The following is a 24,267-nucleotide window of genomic DNA, read 5'->3' on the forward strand; positions in this document are numbered from 1 at the left end:
CCTCTTTTGTGTCTTAATCTTGTCCCGGGTATATTTGAACTTTTCCCCTCTCTACATATGCAGTTTAGGACAGGCGGTCGCCACGAGCCAAGAAACTGGGGGAATTTAGAACAACAACTTGGAAAGGACTACCTCCTTTTTCTTATATATTTCTGCTCATTTTCCTTGTACATTATTTTGGAATTCATTAGCATAACCAACTATGGTAGTGCACAAAGCATAATCAAGAATATAGGTCTGATCCGTGAAAGTGTGGCCCCATAGACTGATGGTTATAAGGAGCTCTGTATTAACTTAAAAGCCTGCAAAAAGCCATTCTGTATTTGCATCATCAGAACCCGCCATGGTAGACTGAATGTCTAGCTCCTTAAAGTAAATTTGTTTATCTTTTAGTTAGATAGTCATCCTTAGTGATGCTGTGATTATCAGGCAAAAGGTGAATAAAAACAGTATCATGGACAAGATCAAGACAGTGTCATGTTTCTGAAGGAGGGTCTGAAGTGCCTCCTGCTTCTACCAATGAAAATAATACATATCATCATAGAACTTGACATAGAAAGCCATAAGACTTATTTCAGGTTTTTTGGGTTTTTTTTTTTTGTGAGCACTGGATTTCCAAAAATAAAGTCAACTTTCCAGAAAAGAAGGAAAAGAAGAAAGGAAGAAGAAAATTTGAGGCCCTGCCTTATTTTGGAAGAATCCTTTTTTAATAGAAAAAACCTTAAAAATACCTTAAATGAATACACTGTTACATTCTCTACTGCTTGATAAGGTCTCCCCTCTTTTGGTTAGATGCACTTATAAATTTTAAGAGGAAAAACACATTCATTTTTATTGCTGTGAACAATTAGGTAAAAAATATATGTTTAGTAAAAAATATTCTAGTACCAGAGGTTGTTGCTTTTTTCTTTACACAAAACAGAAATTAATATCTTACCTGACTTCTGATTGACCATTCAACATTATTTATTTCAAAGCAAACTGGGGTAATTGAAAGGCTTGGGACTTAAAGTTTCTGCATGAGTTTCAAAGTAAAAGGGAACATGAGTGCAATATCCATCTGTTTGCTCCTTACCTGAGGTGGCTGCTGGAAAGAGATCATCACTTTCCATAGAAAGCCATGTGTAAGGCAATGCTTCCAGAGATAATCCAGTGGCAATGATACTCCTTTTGGGAAATAGGTTATTTTTAAAGATGAGGATGATGATCCTTTGATTTATAACTAAATCTTTTAAATATGAAAATATAGCAGTATATCCCAATGGAAATAGGAAATTACCAAAAGGCAGCCTTTTGACTGGCCAATTAATGGATAAGGCATTTTTCGGGAACCTGATCTTCATAGCTTTGAACTGCAAATATATTCAATATGACTGGCATTGAATTTCCAAGAAAGGGAATACCATTGTATATCTGTATTTAACTTATACTGCAAGTAATAAAGCTGATATTTAATACTGGGCTTTATACCAGTCTCTGAGAGAAAAATTAGGAGATGTTACAGCCTTAAATTTCAATTTGCAAGTTTTTTGCTGTTTATTGCCTTCCTTTATTTTCCCTCTTGTGTGCCTTCATACACCTTGAGCTACAGGGTATGTTTATGAAATAATTCATGCTTCTAAAGTAACCCAAGAGGCTTGAGTACTCTTAATAAGCTTTGTGTATTGGTATGCATTAAATTACAGAAAACATACAAATCTTTTGGCTCTTACAACACACATTCAGCTTACACTATTTCTTTTTAAAAAGTTTATGGGGCTTTCACTTTCTTCTTCTCCTCCTATCCCTTTACTCATTAATGCTATGTGCTTGAGGCTTCTTTAAGCAAGGTGAGAGAATAATCTGCTCACTTCTAATTAATTTCAATGGGAACTGTGTGGCTAAACACTTTAGTTTGAAAATATCAACCATGTTTCCACCTGCACAGACTTTCATCTCTGGTTAAAGAGACTTTGTCCAAACCTTACAACATCTCTATACTTGCGTTAAGTAGCTTTACAGGGCAAAGAGCAACAAGAAACAGCTCCAAAGGGACCTGAGAAGATTAAGATTTTTATGGGTAGCATAAATGTTTTTGTTTATGCATCTTATCTAAATGTGATTGCACCACCTGACTTTTTTCTACAGCACTTTTATTCTGGAAGTTGCCAGCAGGAAATAAGCATGTTTTTAATCCTTGAAGAAAGGTCAGAGTGGATTGCAATTTATTTAGGTATTTTAAAAATAAACCAACTACGTAACAACATATCATCCACTTATGCACTAATGTCAGCACACTGATTTTTTTTCAGTAATTTTCATGTCTTCATGATTTTATTGTTTCTTCCTCCACATTTATTAGTTTCATTACAACTTCCAGGTCTAAAAGGAGACAGTATAGTTCTGATCTATGCTTCATTAACATTCAGTAGGAGGGTGAATCAGCCATCAGAACTGAGGATCCCAAACATCTCATAGTCTGAATGAGTGTCTTTATCTGAGCGGCAGAAGTAGGGAAGGTTTTGCCTTGGCTTGGCAGGCTTTTTTGCTGTGTCATTTCTGGTATGAGCCACTGTTACATCTTGAAGCTTCCCTGAGACAACTGTTGCAGCTTGGAGATAGGATTTAAATATTCTCTTCTTCATAAAAGGAATTTTTCCTTTTATGGGGAAAAATTTCAAGAGTGTCTGAGTAATGTAGAAACCTAAATCCCATTGAATGTCACTTAGAATCAAATTATCAAAAGCTCTTTTATTCTTAGAGCTTACACTTGTCAGATGCACAATCTGCCATGGCTGTCACAAATCATCTCTTCTAGATCCATTTTCACTTCTAATTTTCTAATAAAAGAAAGAGTAACTTAAAAGATCAGAGAAGCAGAATATAGTCCATTTTATTTAATGCGGGGGTAGACTGGATGGGATATAGTGAGTTTTGCTAGGTAGATTGTGCACAGCCATTCAGCTCTAATACTTTAAAAGATATTCTTTTGGGCCACTTGACCTTTTTGTTATGCAGATACTCTTGCAAGAGTATAGCAGTAAATTGAATTTTACCTTGACACTCCTGCTCCATTCTGGCAAAATGACACAAAATCCATACTGTACCCATTAGTGTCAGACTAACACATACTTGTTGCTGCAGGTTTTACTGTTATTGCTGTTCCCTCAGCTCTCCTTTGCACCCCAAGGTACATGCTTAAAAATATGTGCACTTCATGACTCATAAGATATATTTGGCCTGTGCATAGATACAAACAGGTAGAAAGGAAAATGATGGTTAAAATGGCCTGTGGCAATGTGCTTAGAGAACAGCCTCCTACTGACCTGTGCCTGCTACTCTGTGACCTCCGGAGGTGCCACAACCTCTGGATTAGACATGCACTGTGTCCCCTCTGCAGGGGCCTCCTGGGTGCTGCAGCCCTTTCAGGATGGACCAGAGCTGTGCTCCCAGTTGTTTAACTACAAACTTCCCATCTTTGCATTGAGACCCTTTTGTTGAAATCTTCCTAACTCATAAAAATACTTTCTTTGGGGAATTCACTTTGTTAGATACATATACGGTAGTAGATTCCAAGGACCATAGACAATGTGCAACCTTTAAGAGTGAGATTAACCTCTCACATTTGTAGTAAGATTTTGATTGTTTATACATTGTGGCATTAAAAAACTGCTTATTCTTGTTTATTGCCTAAAAACTCTGTTTTCAACTTAAATCTTTTTCTGTTGGTCAATGTTATGAAACTTACATATTTAGCATTGCCCAGTAAATATTAGTGCCTGCATATTTGTTAATAACCTAGTGAATTCTAGTGAATTTCTATTTATCGTCTCAGTCTCCTCATGTGACCAAATGCTCTATCTCTATTGTTTATTGTGCCATTTTCTTCACATCATCTTTTAATTCTATCAGTTTGGGCAAAAGTCACTCTGAGAAGAAGCTTTACTGGAAATATTTGATACCACAATGTTTTCAGAAAAGGTGATACACAAAAAATGTTTTATAAAGAGATTAGGAAAAAAATTCTAATACTCTGGAAAACATTGTGGATTTCTTGACTCATACCTGTGTACCTGAGATGTTTCAAAACAAAAACAGTAGTATAATTCCTTAATAATTAATAAGTTAGTATTTGTGAAATAAGTCATATTACAATAGTACAGAAATAGTACAATAGTACTATTTCTTACAATAATAAGAAATAATGAGTTAAATCTGAACACTGTTTCTTTTGTTGTTTAATGAGAGATGAGAATATCACTGGGAGTGGTATATTGTGAGCATATCTGCACCAAATAACAAAATTCATGTATCCAAATAAATGAATGCCAACAGGTGTAGGACTAGCTAAGAATCTGATTTCTTTGTACAAGTCTAATTTCTGCTCACAAACATGCTGATTTATTTTTTCTTTTTTTTTTTAATGCAGAAACCAAGTGAACCAATTTAGAGATATTCTCTTTAGCATTAGTGTAAGGCATACACTACTCTCATAGTCTTGCAAATATTGCATAAGAATATAGGTGTTTTTATGATTTCATTTGGTTAAACTGTGAAGGAGGATAGCTGATTCTAGGTATATTGTATTTAGAATTTAACTCATATTTTTCAGATTTTCATTTATAAATAGATTATATATTTCATCTAGAAGACAAATTTTTCTTCCCAGTTCACTTTCTTAAATTACTTTTGACATTCAATATAATGGTAAGGATATTCCATTCTGATTCACAATGAGCAGTAATTAACCCTTCCCCAGAAACAGTGTATGCAAATAGGACCAGATAAGAATGTGTACAAACTTATTCATGCTTGAGAGCAGATAGAAATAACTTAGAGAAATTTAGTAAGTTAAGATACATCTTAGTGTTTGGTAAATATGTTATTAATATTTTGTTAGCAATGCAAGATCAACCATTTCTGAAGAATTTCTATGCCAAAAAAAATTATTTACCTGGTTTATAATAAAAAAAATTTAGAACTATTTATTAAGTATTTATGCATACACTCTAAATACTAAAACTAGATCTTAATATGATAGATAGATAGGGAAATTGCATTATTGTGGCCACAAGAGAGAGATGGAAAGAACGTTGAGGTGATCCAGGACTCTCTCTCGAACTTAATCTTTCTTTTCTGGACAGAAATGTACAGCAACAAAGAGATGTATATGGAATGATAGCTAATCCTAGCTAGATCACATTGTGACTTCACCAAGAGATGTTTACATCAATGTCTACTGTACATTTGGAATGAAATACAAGCTTTTCACCTATACCAAGGAGAAAATTTTCTATCATTTGTAGGTTTGCTCAACACCGCCTGGCCCTCAATCACTGCCAAAAAATCCCAAGATAAAGCACCAAAAAACCCTAAAAACTAAAAAAAACCCCAAAAAACCCTAAAAAATCTCCCAAAGGCCCCAAAATAAGAAATCAAAAAATCAAAATCAAAACCAAAGCCAACCAACCAACATCCCCCCTCCCCTGCCCCAAAACAAACAACCCAACCAACCAGCCACAAAAAAAAAAAAACCAACAAAAAAACAAAATACAAAAAAAAACATGCCACAAAAATTTAAAAAACACCCATAGAAAATAAACCACAAAAAACCAAAAGATATGGGATATGGGATATGTGAGAAATCTTACCCTGGTCAGTATTTGATAACAAATGGGTGAACAAGCAGAACTTCTTCCCTGTGGTACTCAGCAGAGTGCACAATGAGTGTGGTGGGCTGCATTGGATTTTGTGGCATGTGAAGGCTAATCCCAGAGGAGCTAAACTGACTAAGAGAGGATAGCTATTCTCGTTGGCATTTGGAGGCACCAGGTTCAAAACAGACAAAACCCCTCACTTTTTCTCACATGATTAAGTTTACAGCTCAAATTCTCATGCAGTGGAGAAATGATAAATGGCTTTTTAGTGTATTTAATGGATTTAAAATGTACATGAAGGCATGTATATAAACACTTCCTGAGTACCTGTGGTAGCTGGCAGTGCCAGGGAAGTGCAATACACTTCCCTGGATGCAGTACATCTCTTCAGCCTCTTTCCCTTAGAATCTGGTCCTCATAAGAAACCCTGCTCTGAATGAATTTGCTCTTGACCTTTTTTTTTCCTCCATTACACTGTATAAATTTAATTAATGGTTTAGCTGCTCAGCTATAAACAGCGTGGAAAGCAGGACCTGCTGTTACAGGCCAGGTGCTGTACAGCAGCTATGGGATGACGCAGCTTCCTGGTCTCTTTTCCTCTCTTCCCATACTGAATTCCCTTGTAAAATGATAGATTTTATAGCTACCTTTCCGAGGGGATTGTAATTTGACTCCTGTTGATAGCTGTGTTGGTAGTCTGTGGTCAGATCTACATATACTTTGCCTTTAGAAACTCTTCAGGCCACAGAGCTGTAAAACTTGTTTCTATTCTAAACACCTGAGAAATTCATTACTCCAGTGAGGCAACAAAGTACAACATAATTTTTGCCAGCTCACACATTTCCTTCCAAATCCTAACAATGCCTCCTTTCCTGAAAAATTTTTGCCTCTCTGCTAGTAGACGGTATGCTGTGTTTTGACAAAATTTTGTTTGGACATGGATAACAAACTGAACAAAAACCATAGTTAGTGTTTAGAATATCATAAATAAACTTAGACAGCTGCTGCAGTAGCATACAAAATCACTCTGTTGTAAGTGTAGTAAATGAAGTTCTGAAGTTTGGTTCATATAAATGAATTTATTAATAAAGAAATAATTATTAATTTATTAATAAATAAACAATTTATTAATTTATTTTCTTTATCCTGCCCCATATAAAATTAAGTATGTTAACCCAGCTCGTCCATTTTCACCAAATAAACTATGACTCCATGTGACACATCCACAAGCCTTTGGAACACTTCTAGGGGTGGTAATTCCACCACTTCCATGGATAGTCTGTTCCATGTGCCAGACTCTCTTTTCAGAATTCTTCATCTGAGACAAGAAAATTTTCTGTCTGTTACAAGGTAGCTTGCTTTCTGTGACTTTTTTAAGATGCTGTCAATTTTTATACACTAGTTTTCTACTCCATTACGTACTATCATCATGAGGAATGCCACCTGACAACCTAACATAAGCTTATGTGGAATTTAATCTTAATCTTATCTGGTAAAGAAATATGTGATGTAGAAACAATAACCACTCTGATGAGCAGAGTCAGTGCAACTCAGTTTGGGTTTTGTTTTTGTTTTTGTGTATATATATATATATATATATATATATATATATATATATATATATGTAATTTTTTTATAGTGTCTATTTCAAATAAGTCTTGTTGCCTTTTAGTATAGTTGAATGGGTGATGTTTTTGCTTCTTTAATCCTGATTTTGAAAAGGTTATTTTTGTACTCTGATGAAGTAGTTTGGACCTGGAGCAATGCATGCCATCATGTGATTACTGGATAAAATAATTATTTTTTTTCTTGCCCTGTTTTTCTCCTTGTACTTTTTCACTAGTTAAAAGGGATTATTTTCCCATGTTTAATAGTATAGCTCAGACCTCATCATTTTTTCCTTCCCCACTGTCATTATCCATCTAGATACAGAAATAAGAGTAGCTGGAGCCAGACTGCAATAGAGAATTACCACACTAGCCTTTCACCTCTAAGCCCCCAATTCCACATACAGGTGTCAATTAGAAGTAGTTTTGCTCTCCCTCTTGCCCCATTTGTTCACAAAATGAAAACCACTGCTCTGCCTCACACAGTCATCCATCCTCTCTCTGTCATGGTGCAGGGGTTGGGATAACAGAGGTGCTGTGCTGGTCTGGAATTAAGTGCAGGATTCGAGGCTGGTGGGGACACTTCACTATTCTTTTTCATGCTTATGAACTCAAAATTCTCTCTGTAGCTGGAAAGCAGTCCTCCTATTGGAATTAGGAAAGCGCTGAAACAACTTATTGTGTCTTGAAGTCTTTATAGTAGAGAGATGTTTTAGTTGGTTTTGGTTTTATCATTTGTTTCTAAAGTCTCCATCTTGTGATGTGGTGTATTGTTACTAACCTGGAAGGTGATAGTCCCCAGGTAACTGCAACATGATAAAACACATCTACTGTACATCTGCTGTTGTTCTAGCAGCTGAAGGTTATTACTGCTGCAGAAGACTAGTAGGGTACACAAAAAGTTATTTTCAGTTTAATTGTGTTTTTCTGCTTCTTTTATTGAAAGAAGTATTCAGGTAGCAGGTTGAAAATTAACAAAGGAAGTAATTTTCATATATCTCTGAAATGTGTAGTGCAACTCATTGCCATGGGCTATCATGGAGACAAAAGTAGTGATAGGTTAGATTTGGATAAGTTTATGAATCCTCATGGCTAGTAAATATGATTGGAATGTAACTCACAGTTTAGAAGATGCAACTGCTGAAAGATGCAATGGCATACCAGGGTTTCTCCATTAATCTCCTGTTTCATGTACACTTCCTCATGTACCCTTCCTCCTCTACAAGGGTGGTACAAGGGACATGTTTTTGTGATAGAGACAACTTTGGTCTGACCTGTTATGGTGATTTTTTTCTTTTCATGTCTTCTGAGGTTTATTTTTTTAATCACAGCTGTTGTGAAAAATTGTATGATGTAAAGCTTCTGATAGTTCCTAGGAAATGATTGATCTGTCAAAGAAATTTAGAATGGAAAGAGTTAATTTAGAGACATCAAACATTTATCTCAATAATAAAATAAAAAAAATGTTTATAGGATCATTTCCTGTTTCTATTCTTGGTTTAGGTATCATAAGGATCTAAGATAATTTTGTAACCTTTCTGTTGACTTGTTGGTTTACCAGTTATGTCTCTTGGTGCTATATGACCTGCATCCCAACACCTGGAATACAATACTAGAAAAGGTTATTATGAAAATTCTGGTTTTAATATATTATGATTTTTTTTATATTTATTCCTATTTAGCACCTCATTTTTTGCTTTTATCTAATTCTGAACAGAAATAGCCACATATGAATAGTTTTAAAAATGGCTTTGTTAAAGGCATTTTTGTTCCATGGAAAGCATCTTGCCCACAGGTTTACCTAAGCTAATTTTACACTTCTTTTTTTCATACTTCTTTTTTTCATAATTGTCGCTGTCTCACACCAGTGCATTAAATTTCCCCAAACTAATTTTTTCAGGTAGCCTAAGAAGCTTTATTACTTAGATTTTTAAAATTACAAAGTGATAAGATCTCAGAGTTGTTCAACCAGCTACACTTTAAACCTCTAATTTTCAGTGACTTACAATGTTATCAATTCATTACATATAATTTTACTCTTCATTTAGTTGTATGCTTAGAGACAAAGATGTGTGTATTGTCTAGTTTAAGAAATGCAATTTACTAGTTAAAAAGTTGTAAATTGTGTTCACTATCATTTATTGTGTTCTCTTTCTTAGTTCACTTGATTTAAGGTCTTTCCCTCCATTACTGGTTTATGTAGCTTAAGTAAATGTATCCAAATGCTAAGTAAGACAGAAGAACTAGTAAGACCTGACAAAAAGAAGGACAAGGTACTCAAAAATATTTTACCTCAGTCTTCAGTGATAATCTCTCTTCCCACAGCCCTCAAACCCTTGAATGTCAAGGCAGGGATTTGGGGGATTAATTCCTTCCCACTGTAAGTGGAATGAGATTCAAGACCACCTGAGGAATACAGAAGTCCACGGGACCCGATGAGATGCATCTTAGAGTCCTGATGATGTAGTTGCCAAGTTCCTTATCATATTAGAAAACTTGTGGCAATCAGGTGAAGTCACCCATGACTGAAAACAGGGGAAAATCATGTTAATTTTAAAAAGAGTTAAAAAAGGAGAATCCTTAGAAATATTAAAAGTGACCAGTCATTTTTACCTCCATGCCCAGTAGGATCATGCAACAGATCCTCATGGTAGATATGCTGAAAGAAAAGTAGCTGATTAGAGACAGCCAACATGGTTTCACCAAGGTCAAGTTGTGCCTTATTAATCTACAGGTCTTCTACAATGAAATGACTGCATCAGTGGACAAGGAGACAGCTGTGGATGTCATTTACCTAGACTTCTGTAAAGCTTTGGTATGCTCCCATGGACCATGCATACCTATAAATAGGAGAAATATGGGTTTAATGGATGGACTGCTAGAAGAATAAGATACTGGTTGGATGGCCTTTTCTAATATGTTGCAGTCAATGGCTCAGTGTTCACGTAGAAATCAGGAACAAATAGTCTTTCAAGAACAAATAGGCCTTCAAGATTCTGTACTGGGACCAATACTTTCTAATATCTTCATCAATTGCATACAAAGTGGGATTTAGCACACTCTCAAAAAGCTTCAGCAGACAGCACCAAGATGAGGGGTGCTGCTGCTGTGGTGGAAGGACTTCAGAAAGACCTTAACAAGATGGAGAAGTGGGTCTATGTGAGCCTCATGAACCTCAACAAGACCAAATGCAAGGTCCTGCACATGGGTCAGGGAGATTTCCAGTAACAGCCAGGGGATGTACAAATCAAGAGCAGCCCTGAGATGAAGGAGTTGAGGCTACTGGTGGACGAGAGACAGGACATGAGGTATCAATGTGCACCTGCAGCCCAGAAAGCCAAATGTGTGCATCAAAAGAAGCATGGACAGTGGGGCCAGACAGATGATTCTTTACTCTGCTCCTCTACTCTGAGACCCCATCTGGAATACTACATCCACCTCTGAAGCATAAGGATCTGTTGGAATTAGTCCAGAGTAGGACACAAAGGTGATCAGAAGACTGGAGCACCACTGCTATGAAGACAAGCTGAGAGAATTGGGGTTCAGCCTGGAGAAGGGAAGGCTCTGGTGTCACCTTAGCCCTTTCCAGTGCCTAGAGACACTACAGGAGACCAGAAAAGGGACTATTGTGAAGTGCATGGAGTGATAGGATAAGGGGTAATGGCTTTAAACTGAAAGAGGGAGGGTTTGTATTAAAGTGTAGTATGAAATTCTTTGTGTGGGTGGTGAGGCAGTAAAACAAGTTACCCAGAGAAGCTGTGGCTGCCCTGGCTGGAAGTGTTCAAGCCCAGGCAGGATGGGGTTTTGAGCAACCCGATCTGGTGGAACGTGTTCCTGCCCATGGCAGTGGAGTTGCATTAAAGGACCTTTAAACATCCCTTACAACTAAAACCATTCTTAAAAGCAAGAAGAAATACCAAAATAAAAAGTATTCCCTTTTCAATGAATATTTGTCTTTTATTGGTCTGGGGGCTTCAGTTAAACCCAAGAACTAGAACAGCATAAGGTAATCCTTAGGAAAATCCTTACACATTTTTTAATTGCCTGTTTTAGGGTCTTTGGGCCAGTCAAGATTGGAAGATAGGGGCTTCTCCTCTTGTGAGAACCATTGTCAGCGGGGAAGTTATTCAAGTAATTTTTTGGGTCTACCTTAATAAAACTGAAAGGAAAGTAGATATTTGTTTGAGATTTGTGTGTTGTAGTGTGTACTATGTAATTATTTTTGAGTATTATTCTTGTATTTACCATTATATTATTATTATTTTTTTTAGCAATAATACTATGGGTTGTTTGTATTATAAAAAGACAAAGATCACATGTAAAAAGCAATACATTGTATCTTTCCAGTGGCATCCTGGAGGATATGAAGGAGACAAGGTTTTATTTAACAGTGTGATGGAAGAAGATGTCCCAGTAATCAGGATGTGAGATGGTTTATGAGGATGAATAGATTAGACAGTATATTGGAGATTTTTCCTTAGGCAGGAAAAATCAGCACACTTAGTTAAAGTTTAGAATTGAAGCCATAGGAAGAGGACCTAATGAAAAATGATGCCAGAGTTATCAGTATGATAGCAGGACTGGGATGATTTCAACAGTCACTGAGAAGAGAATGATAAATCCAAGGTCTGAATTCAAGCACATATAATGTTTGTGGCTTGTTTTTTTGTCTTATTGTGAATTAATAAAATGAGTTTGAGACCTGGATCATGTTTATAAACTTCAAGTATTTGAAAAAAGAAAACTTCAAGTATTTGAAGAAAGATAATTCCATTAATTCATACTTTGCAATAAAACATAAACAATAGCCATTAAAACCTGACATTTTAATTTTTAGAGAAAATTCCAATCATTTATCGTGTTTGACCATGTATTGGTAAATTATGGCACAGCCATGTGGACAGATTTTCCTCGCAGTTTTATTTGACCATGGTAATGTTATGTTGAGAACTGGACATCCAGAAGGATACAAACCTGGTCTTATGCCCTGGGAAACCTTTTGGAATCTGTTTGTACTTGGCTGTATCCTGAGCCAAAGATTGGTTCTGTTTGTTTGCATAATGCACTTGGTTACTTCCATTTGTGCTGATACTGGTTCTCTAAATGCCTAGTAGTTCTCAGGATGAAATAGCTATTAATTATTCTCTAAACATCTCAGTGTACTCTTATTGACTTCAGTGATTTTTGTTGTATGATCCCCCATCTTGTTACTTTTAGGTTCTTTTTTCCTGATACATTCCTAACCTACTATGCCTTTCCCCATTGAAAATTTTCCCTGCATTGGATCTTTTCTTTGTCCATGGTCCTACCTTGCTTTTTGATGGTTTTCTGAGTCATGGTGACTAGATTTTAAGTCATATTCAAGATGTGAGTTTTTTCAGGATTTCATTAATAGTTTTCTGTTATGTTAGCCATTTTCTACTTGATTCTCAGTCTAGTCTTAATTTTTAACACTTTTAATGCCTTTCAGCATTTTTAGAGAGCTCTTTCCCAAGAAGCACTAATGTAGAGCCAAGGAATAGGGATGTATATGAGGATTAGCTTTTTCCTCCTGTGGTGAGTCACAGAAATAAGAGGGCCAAAGAGAGTCTGTCATTGGTGGCATTAAAGATATTTATTGTGTGAAAAGGAATATGGATGAAGAGGAAAAGATAATTAAAGACTAGCAGAGCTCTTACTAAGGTGCAAGCATGACTGGGACTATCAAGGCTGGATTCAGATAAGATTAATTCTATTATACAATGAATGTAAAAACCTCATTAAATTTCCTTAGCACAGAAACAGGAATGAGAGGTCATTTACTGTAAGAAGTAAAGGGAATGGAATTCTCTTATTTGCTTAAGTGCAGAAACAAAAACAATTAAATTGTTTTACTGTCCTTATAAAAATACCATACTGTGATATAGTACTGGCTTTCCACTGAACACAAATCCATTCAAACTTGTGACCTACAAGTCCTGGTGAGGGACTAGTCCTTACACCAACAGGAAGTTTTTCCAGTCACAGCCTTCCTTTGCAGTAGTCAGCTGAAGCAATAAAAAGTCCTGTCAATACAGCAGTTGTGCCAGAGCCGAAATCTTCAAAGCACTCACAGCCAAAGATTCTGGAATTCAATCACAAGGGAGTGAGAACCAGCCAGCCAAAAAAGCCAGCCACCAAAATTACTATTTCTGCTATATTCAGGAATGGATGCAAAACTTGCTTTATACTGAAACATTCTGAAACTGTTCCTACTTCAACACCTTTTACCCTTGCAGCCAGTAATCTCATCCTTAAAAATATTTCTAAAAGATATATTGCTAGTGGAAAAGAAGATCTGGTTGTCATTGTATCTTTTGTGAGAGCTTCAGGTTTAGCAATGAAAAATAATATATTTGTCTAGAAAGATAGGTTCGTCATTATATTTCTACTATACTGTATAGTGGGATTTCACCCTTTTGGTTCCTTCTCTCCAGAACTGTAGCTATATCAGAAATGCCAGAATACATTTAGTTAATTAACAAATTTATAGACTACTTTTTCCCCATTTCAGTTAGTGAAAACATGAGTTGCCTAATTAAGCACAGCTAAGACACTGAATTTTTTTCTAACATGACATGGATGCCCTGAAGAAAATCAGTATTTATTGCAGTAATTATCATTTTCTGCTTGGATGTTTTAAAACTGATCTCAAAAACTACAGTTCTAAAATTAAGCAGTTTCTGTTAAGCAATACCATCTGTATGTACAGCTACTGTAGACGTTAGATATGTAAACTGGCAGATAAGGTATTTTACAGCATCACACTTAAACTAGGTGGTTATATTATTAGTATTAGTTCTTTCTGAAATCGCATGCCTTTTTAAAATAAAATGGATTATACTATTACTTGTCCCCTTTTAGCAGATGTATTTAACTTTTTAGTTATAAAATATTTGATGGGAAAGCTCACTGGGGAGTTTATTTGCACTTGAAATTAATTTCACTTGTAAGGTGGAGAAGGAATTTTAATAATTGCAGAAAAGGTAATTTAATGTATTCTTAGCGTATGACAGCATTCTTACCACCACAAATCAGACTAAAGGCTCTATTTGTGAATGAATCATGTCCCATTTACCCTCCATTTTCATATAGTGTAAGTTTATTGGAAATACCTTGCGGTGTGTCTTTTGTGTAACATTTTAAATTGCACTCAGTCCTCTGTGGCTTAAGCATGTAATAATACCTTTTTTTAAACTGTGGGAAATAAGAAAAGACAAAAGTAAAGAGGTATGAAGGATGAGTATATTAGAGAGGAAACTCAAATGAATTTGTAAAACTTTTTTTTTTCTGAAAAATGCTGATTTACAGGTCTACTTCATGATTTTAAGTTTCCAGCACTAATTTAGCCCTGGAAACTAAGAGAAATCTTGTCTGATGTTGGGCAACTGCAAAATCTGCACAGGCTGAAATAGATGGGGGAGGAAAGGAACATTTTTTTCCTTAGATATCTCAATCCCCTACATATCTCTTTTTTTCTCAACTTCCTCCTTTATTCTAATATTATCAATCCTTATTTTCATGGATCTTTTCATTAAAGATAGGCTGGGTATAGATATATCCATTGCATTTAACCTCTTATTAAGTAAAGGCATGAATTAGACTAGAATTTAGGATGGACAAGCTGGACAAACCTGGAGTCACATGGTCCTGCTTGTCATTCAGTCTTGGTCTCTTTTTAAATATTTTGTTCTAATTTTGAGTCTTTTTTCCTCCCACCAAAGAGTTCACTTTCACACTTGTTAAACTTGCAATCTGGTACAATATCCTTGTTTTAATCTGAAATATGTATAGATGAAAAAAATTTCATGGTGGGAATACTGCGGGACTTTGTGAAACCACAGGTGAGGATTGCATTTTTTTATAGTCAGCAAATCACCTCCCCGGTTTCATATCAGCTTTTTTATCCTCCATGTTGTTTTTGTGTTTCTTCCAGACTGGACTCCCTCTGCCCCAGAGGGGTCCTCTAACCTGCTATTTGCATCTGTACATAAATATTTCATATAGCCCACAATGCTTTATGCATATTTTAACTGAACAATACCATTTTGTAAATTGTCTGTCAATATGATGTATGCCTGGTTACTGCCATGAAAAAAGTGTTCAGTATTGTAGTAGTACAGAAATATCAATTGTCCCTCCAAATTCGGTCCATTTTCCTGCAGTACTAAGGAAAGTAAAAATGGTCTGAAATTCTGAACTGGTTTCTGAGGAGATGTGAAAAACTCTGTCCATTTCCAGGAGTCTGCATAAATATGCATAACTCTTCTACTGAGTCTTACTGCCAACCTGAATGGGTGGCTCTCATTAGCTCCAGCTTGGGAGGATAAAAGGTAAACGTCCAAAATGAACTTATATCTGTTTGCTGTGATGACAGGTTTAAAACTCAGACTGTATCAAATATTTGCAAGCAATGCTACAAAAACCAATGGGCACTGTGACACAAAAGAAATATCAATTCTTTCATACCTATTTAGCAATTCATATGTCCACAGAACAGTTGCCTTTAAACTTCAATCTTTTTTTTTGTGCAGTTCTATGTTAAGGTCTAGGAAAATCATGTTAAACAGGTTTATGTCATTTAAAATAAATGGCCTGCCAGTTTGAGGGGCATCAAGTATTGCTAAACATTTCAGTCATGCATTGGTAAACAGTTTTTTGTATGATCACTGACAGTACATGAGTGCATGACCATTTCTGAAATAAGTGGATATGGCAGACCTGAGGGCCTAAACTGTATCATTCAGGAAGGAAATAAAAGACAAGACCCTCAGACAGGTTTTACTGTGTGTCCCAGCTTCTGGAGACATTTTAGTACCATACTGTGCTTTTCTACTATATAATTCTGAGAATTACTTAAAGGGACATTTTGACAAATAGGTATTAGGACTGTATGGAAAACCCTACCCCCATTTAAAAAGATCTTCTAGAAGACATCTCTGATTGATTGGTATTATCTACTCTTTAAAAACCTTCCCTTCACATGGTTAAAGAAAATAACTCCCTCTGCCACCAATTCCTCACAAAATGAACAAACCAGAAAAACCATTATTCTGTTTTTCATATAGATTGTTCTTCCCTCAGTCATATGGGTATGATCATGATGTTTCTTCTGTTGCTATCAATGTGTGATCCTTAATTTTTATAAGCAGACCCTTGCAAAAAAACCTCCTTATTCCTTTCAGAGTGGATTCACTGAATTTAAGGGAATTTCACTTAAGGCTGTGACAACTGACCAACAGTCTGTTGTTAGGGACTTTTTACTGTAGTTATAAATCGCAAAAAAACCTTGTCAATTAGCTGAAAAACATTCACTTTCTCCTGACAAAATGCTATATTCTTCTTATATTTCTCTTTTTAGAACAGATATAATGGCAAAATAATTTTTTGTGCTTTTACTTGTACTGTACAACACATACCTGTGTTCTTCCTGGTACTAAATTTGTGGTAAAAAGTCACTGGGTTGTTATGTGGGTGTTCATAGTGCATTTTTATGTGCATTGATTAATTTTACATTCTTTACACCATAAATCAAGGTAATAAGGAAAATTTTCAAATGTGCCACTTGAAATATATCTCTCACATTGCCTTTGTTCTATTTATAACCTTGTTTTTCTGTACATAAAGTGTTCCTATATACTGTAGAATAGCTGATATATAGTAATGGGTGCAGAGCTGTAAAAGTCTCTCTTGGCACTCTTAACATGGTCAGATTATTATTGTGTTCACCGATTCAGCTAGATGTGTTCAAGGATCTTCTCTGGTCTGAAAGGTCAGCTGCTTTTAGTTGTGCACTGTCAGAATACTAATACTGTCCTTATTCAAATTACCTGCTACAGTACTTATTAAATTGATGGCCTTGTGCTCTAATTTAATACTGCCGTCGTTCAGAGGCAGGTCGCAGCTGCACTCTGAGCAGAATTAGGTGGTGCTGAGGCAAAGTTCAAGCAGAAACCATAGTTTTGGGCTGCATTTTCCCACTAAATTAGCAGTCAGATGCAGTATATAATTAATTAGCACAAACCAGGGAAAGCTTGTCATTTAATAAGCCTTTTTTATTTTCACATTACACAAACAGTGGGAATTGATCCATTAAGTGCCTAGCTATTAATGCTGTTAAATGTATGTCTGGTTGTTAAATTGAGATGTCTAGTTACATACATTCAGTATTTAAGAGCTTCTCACAGATTGTTCAGTGTTTGCTGAGATTTTAAGTCACGTTCTACAAATCAATAATGGCTTCATAAATGAATTTGAACATTTCTGGTTCAGATAAATAGATCTGAGATGCATAGAAAAGATATGATGTCTTGTATTGTGCTAGTCACGACAGCATGGTATTCATTTTGTTGCCCTAAATATCGAATATTCTGCTTATATCATGCAGCTTATTCTCTACATTGCAGCCTTCTTTTTCCCTAAAATCCTTGTTCATAATTGCCTAAGGCATTGTATAACTTCATCTCTTCAGAGTCCTATGTGGTATTAAACATGCAGAATAATACATTTCAACAACCACTTGAAGATGTCTGAGGGAGCACAGAGGATTCTTGTCCTTAAAAAAAAAAGTAAAAGGGCACTCTTATTTTTTGACAACTGTATTTCTGTACTGGAAATAGCTGTGCTCATCTTAGTCTTACAATATTCTAGGATTTAAAGGTTTTAACATTCTATATATACTATAACCAATGTGTTTCTAGAAAAAATGTATATTGGCAATGAGTCATAAGACTAACTGCCAAATATAATAAGAAATCTTGTCTGTTTTGCTCCTGTATGTTTATTTCATGTGGGAAGTGGGGAAGCATGGTGTTTTGTATAGGGGTCCTGGAACCAGAACAGAGTGATCTCACTTATTCAAAATAAATGTCTTAAAATGAACCTAAACTAAAGGCTCAAAAGCAGGGAATAGTCTTCAACATTTCTGCCTGATGAAGGCAATACACCACAGTAGAGATAAATATTGTACTCTTTTCACTGTCTTTCTCTGCATCTTGGTTGATTCACAGTTTCTCCAACAGATTCTTCAGCCTCTTTTGTCTGGATCTTTCATTACCATTTCAAATCTTCCCTTGTTGTTGTAGGCCATTTACCACGAAACCTCCAATTCTAACCAGGAAAACTCCTAGGCAGGTAAAACTCAAAGAGTGTTTTCTCATTAAAAAGGCACAATTTTGTTGTGAGTGCAAAACCCATTTTATGTGTGGTTTATAACACATAATATATAGCTGGAAGAATTCAAAGTTCAGCATCAGACTTGACAGAATCAGCACCACATCTGCCCCTGTGTGCATCAAAAGCCACTGAGGTCTGTGTAGAAAGAGGAGGGCACAGCATTGGGTAAAAAAGCTAAAGATGCCTGTGAGCCTAAAGTAAACCAAATCAGTTTAAACTTTGTATGCATTTATACATCTTTGTTTCACAACACCAAAGATGAAATTAATTTGGCACTTGCACACACATTTCCTAAAAACATTTTATTATAAGTTCATTAATATTAAATGTGCTTGTTTGCCCAAATGAACTTTAATTAGTGGTGATAGCTGTTGGAAAGAGTTTGCTATAATGATCTAGTTATTTGAAACAGTTTCTCATGCATTAAGTGCTGAGATGGTGACATCTTTTACTCACTTTTAAGGTCCCGCACACGCCATAGCCAGGTGTTTTCTGGATTGTGGGTTGACAGTGTGATCACAAGTGAGGAAGACTAGTGTTTATCTGACAACTGATAAATGAACCCAGTACCTTCCAGACTGCTCATCATCCCTCAGGATGTTAGACAAGCAGCTGTCTTGTACACCCTCCTTTTATCCTCCTTGTATCCTCCTCTTGGATACCTCCTTGATAGGGTAAATTAGGCCTGGTATATGAGATTAGATCACATCGTCAGAAAATTTCAAGGCTTCCAAGCAAAATAAGAACTGAGTAAGAATAACATTCTTCATGCCTGTATATAATAAAAGGCTGAAACAAGATATATCGAAGGAGCTGACAATGCTGTTGATGCTTTATTGTTTCCATTTGGCTACAAAACAAAAGAGACAGCAATACATTGATATGCAGGGTGAAGGCCTATATGCTGACATAGATTTTTTTTAAACAAAAAAAAAAAGTATACATATTTCATATGTCCTGCTTTTAAAGCTTTTTGCAATGTTTGCGATAAAAGGTACTGCAGATTTGCATGTTCAAAAACATCCTTGACAGCTATGTAAATTTTGTAGTTTGACAACTCCTCATCTTTAGCTAAGGTAAACAAATAAGACCAAGCTGACTGAAATTTAAAATCTTCCCTGATCATGGGGATGTGATGGCAGCTTGTTTGCACTGGCGGCCAAAACCTACAGGATTGTCAGAAATTGTAGGAAAGCTGAGGTAACTTTGATGGACTGACCTCAAATATGATGTGAACAGCTGTGTGGGGAGAGGGATGGGAGGTTGTGGAGGTAGGCTGTCTACGTGTCCGTTTGATCTTCAGTCAGCATTATGAACAAGCACAGTATTTAGATGCCTGAGAAGATGATAAATCATCAGTTATGAAAGGAGGTAAGAGCTTCTCCATTTTATACTGTCTATTTGCTCTAGCTCTGGATGAGGGTTTCACCATGGTGGGCATTGTGCAATGGCAGAACAAATAATGTGCATGTAAAGATGAAAGGCTTCTTTATCCAAGCTAGACAAACCACACTGTCTTTGATTGACTCACAGAGAGTTCTGGTTCCTCTTGTCATCTAGTTTAAGTATGTGTTATTTGATAATCACAGTCAAGAAATGAAGTTGTGAGGCCTCACTCATAGGACATGTATCTATATTACAGGTAAAAATTGTATTTAATAACTATGCATTTTGTATCAAAAAGAATGTGTGCACATGTCTCACTCTGAGGGGCAGTTGGGGGCTTTTTTGCAGAATGTGGTCAGGCAAGTCCAGGCTCCAGCAGAAATAAGAAATTTATCACAGCAGCTAGATAATGTATTGTTTCAGTCTAGGGATTAATCACTTTTCTTGTGCTTAGTGATAGTTGCTGGGGGCCTGGTTTGGAGTATTTATGCTATTTAGCACCCAGATCAGTGTAACCCAAATGGTGTGCTGCAGTGGCATGACTTTTAAAGACAGAGTGCTTACATTTGCTGTCCTTGAGCAAAAGCTACTGCATCTCTAATTTGATCTCCCCATTACACCCCAGACTCAACTTTCTGTTTAATGACAGTATTTGCACTTATTTGGCTTTTGTCATAAAGAATGACATCTTTGTACACCATTTCAATTCAAAAACTGCAGATATTAAAACCAGACCAAGGCTGCATGGTAAAACAACTGCATGTGATGTATTTTTCCCCCTCTACTTCACAGGTGAGGAAAATTCGCAAGGATGTTGAATGTTCTTGAGGTCTGGATTCAGGATGCTGTACTCTCTGGTGAGCCCTGTCATGTATAACAGAGAGGGACAGCCACAGGTACCATGCTTCGAGGGATGCTTTGTCAAGGCCAGCAGGATGGAAGGAGGACAGCAACTGAAATTATAGGGAACTGAGCAAAGACTGGAGGTATACAGTGTAGCTAGTCCTGGGTACATTCTAGAGAGATATGATATTACAACCATGAGTAAAAGAGGGGATTTGGCTTACAGGTCTGTAAATTCCTGTTTCAGACATTGTGGACAGTGAACACGATGTAGAGAATAATAGCACTTTAAAATGGTATGAGAGTTTTAAACTAGATGAGAATTTTCATTAGAACTGAAAATAACAGGAAATTCTTCTTTTCTACAGTCTCCTTCATGGTGATCTGCACTTCCCAAATAAATAAACGCTTGCAGAAATTATTGAAAGAAAGAAAATAAGAGAGTAAGCAATATATACTCTTTACAAGTCTGATTTTTTTGCTTAGGTTTGTAAATCTGTCTTGGTTTCAGTTCTTCTAACTGAATGAGCATGATATCACCTGAGTAATTTCTGAGAGCTTGCTTATCCCTTTCAGCCTGCTGTGGTGTCCATTGCAACTCATAGTGTTATGAAAAGCCACATTTACTCTACTGTTATTTATGCAGCTGGGAGCGTAAACTGTCTTGTCTTTCCAAAGTCACTCAATGAGTTCAGTTAGGATTCCAGTCTTGCTCAATATGCTGAATTGAATCTTCTAGGTTACTAGAAGTCAACCTTAAGTAGTTGGAGACTTCAAATTGATAATTTTAAGAGATTAGAGATGCACACATGTGTTCTCAACAGGTTGCACCTGAGTGCATGAAATCCATTGCACATTCAGTGAAGGTGCAACAATGATTCTAGAAGAAAATATTTCATGTCAAGGTTTGGTGATAGCCTCATTTAGAAAAGATTTTTTTTTTAAGTTTCCTGGAAATCAATGTTTCAGTCCTGCAGTGAAACCTGTCCCATAAGAACTCTGAGCCTTGACAGGTTTCTTTTACTGTCTTGTACTTGACAGCTATTCAAACAGAATTCAGATGACTTTGGTTTGGAGTGTTCTTAGGTTTGTTTTTGGTTTTTTGGGGTTTTTTTTTGTTTTTTTTTTTTTTTGTTTGTTTGTTTTTTACTTATGCATGTATTTAGTACAGTTTCTTAAACAGAACCATCTATAATAATGTGCTACTTTTCATAAAAATAAATAAGATTTACTTTTCCATTCATTTGACTGTCCTTTTCAAGTGGCATGGTAATATGAAATCAGTACTTGTGTTTTCTTATATAATCATTTTAATATTTTTTAATATTTGGAAAAAATGTATTTGTAATATTTTAATTACTTGTGCTCTGATAATGTTTCATGACTAAACTTCAAGTCCCTGCCAAACCCCAAAGTCATGCACAGATGAAGATTAAACAAAAAAAAAGTTATGAAAATGGAAGAAAACAGAATAGAAGAGCATAAATCAAGAGTTGTAATAAACACTTTATCCATGATTGATTCATGTGCTCATTCATATCATATATAACTTGCACGTGGAGAGCCAAAATCATTCTGTACCACTCAGTATATAAAAGGCAGCTAAATCTGCTTGTATAAATCTCACTGATGTTGCACTCTGTAACAAAGCAAGTATTTTACATAATTAGCATGGAAACTCAGCTACATTTTTCAGGAGACAGCTAATTCACTGCCCTCTCTGCAATAGGATAACACCAAGTAAAATAGGTGCTCCTGGCTGCTTAGCAGTCTTCATAATTAGGCCTTTTTTTTGATTGCCTAAATATGGATTCAGAAGTCTAATTTTAGGCAAGTCTTTTTTTCTTCCTTTTTTTTTTAATTCTAGATATTATAGGGATCTTGGTCAGAATGGCCATTCTCTTCTCTCTAAAACTTATTATTTTTAAAAACTTAATTTACAAAAAGCCTGCTGTACTAGAATTCCACTGCCACGTCCAAAAGAGAGAGAATATGCAGTCCTGTTGCTGGATCAAAGCTGAAATATTTGAATCCTTAGATCATACAGTTATGCAAAATTTTCTAGCAACATTTTTTGGCCCAATTTTTCATCTTCATATTTCCCAGCCTGCTTATTTCATTAAGTGGTGCAAAAAATCTGGTTCTTTATTATGATTTTGGGATATTGCAGAAATATATAGCTATTCCTGTTCAGAGCAAAGCTCTATATCGTGTATGAGATGGGCCTGTACGTAGTCATGATAATACTACTTAGGATTAAGACAGATAGCATTTTGTACACTTCTGTATATAAAATTGATGAATGCTAACTTGTAAAGCTCTAGCAGCAAAAAAATATCAAATAATAATTTGTGTAAAAAAAAAAAATATTCGTTAAGTTCCTTCTTCAAAGTGGAGACTCTCATTCAACAGGGTCAGGAAGAATAGATGCTCCTGTTGTCTGATAGACTGGGCACCCACTGGGCCTGCGGGCAAGATTCTGAACTTAACGGTGTAGTGGTCTGATTTAGTGTGACAAAGTCTTTGTTATCACAGACTGAGGTAATCCAAGGCATTCTTATTTTAAATAAATTAAAGAAAGCTTCTTGTACAAGTAAAAAGACACTTTCCTTTCTAACACAAATAATCTTATTTTTAAATTTCTGTTATTTTCAAGTAGGTAAACTTTTATTTTTCTCTTCTAGATATCTTTGGATTTTTTTTTTTTTATATCTCTGAAGTATGATAGCTACTGTCATTGCAACTTCTGTATGAAATTTTAACTAGAAGGGTGGTAGGGGTTTATACTTCAGATTGTGACTTGGAAACCTTGTTGGGAAAGGAAAAACTCAACAGATGTCAGATATTTTAAATCTCTTGATTTGAACTGTGAACTATTTAGAGCTTTTCAAATCTATAAAATAAAGCACAGGGACTTTGTGGGAGAGGGACTGTTTGGGTCTTTAAGTGTATTATTTCAGTGTCATTCTTAGCCCTCTATGATATTTTTGATATCTTCTATGCAGAGAAATCAAAGAGTGGAAAGAAATTTACTAACTAAACATTTAATATTATCAGTAACAATTTATTCCATCAAAGAGAGGGAACTGGTTGCCATGTAATGTATATTTTTTATAGAAACTAGCCCATTTTCAATAAATATAGCAATGAACATTTTTGTCTTTTTTTTGCACTGATTATTCTTTTTTGTAAAACAACACAGTATCCCACAGATGTAAGAATGAAGGATTTTTCTTTTTAATTCACATTAAAATGTCTTTCTTCTATATCTGCCACAGTGTTATTGAAAACATGACACCATTATTTAAAACAAGTCTGAAAAAAATTTCTAAATATCTGTAATTTGGGGGAGAGAAGGATGTTGAAAATTCACATAAAGGATTTTTGCATACTTAGAACCTAAAATAAGGAGTAATTAACTGTTCCAAATATCCTCCCACTTATAATAATAGGATGTCTTCAGTGAAATTTGCAGAATTTATCTTATTTTGCTAATTGATTGGTATATTCATCATTCAATGATATATTAGATAGATTTGGATTCTAAATTACTTTTGTCTGATAAGCCTTCCAATTAATTCTTCTCACACTATTTTTCTAGT

This window comes from Agelaius tricolor, unplaced genomic scaffold (assembly GCF_023055355.1).
Source record: "Agelaius tricolor isolate 1412-34295 unplaced genomic scaffold, bAgeTri1.0.p SCAF_27, whole genome shotgun sequence".
Taxonomy (NCBI): Eukaryota; Metazoa; Chordata; class Aves; order Passeriformes; family Icteridae; genus Agelaius; species Agelaius tricolor.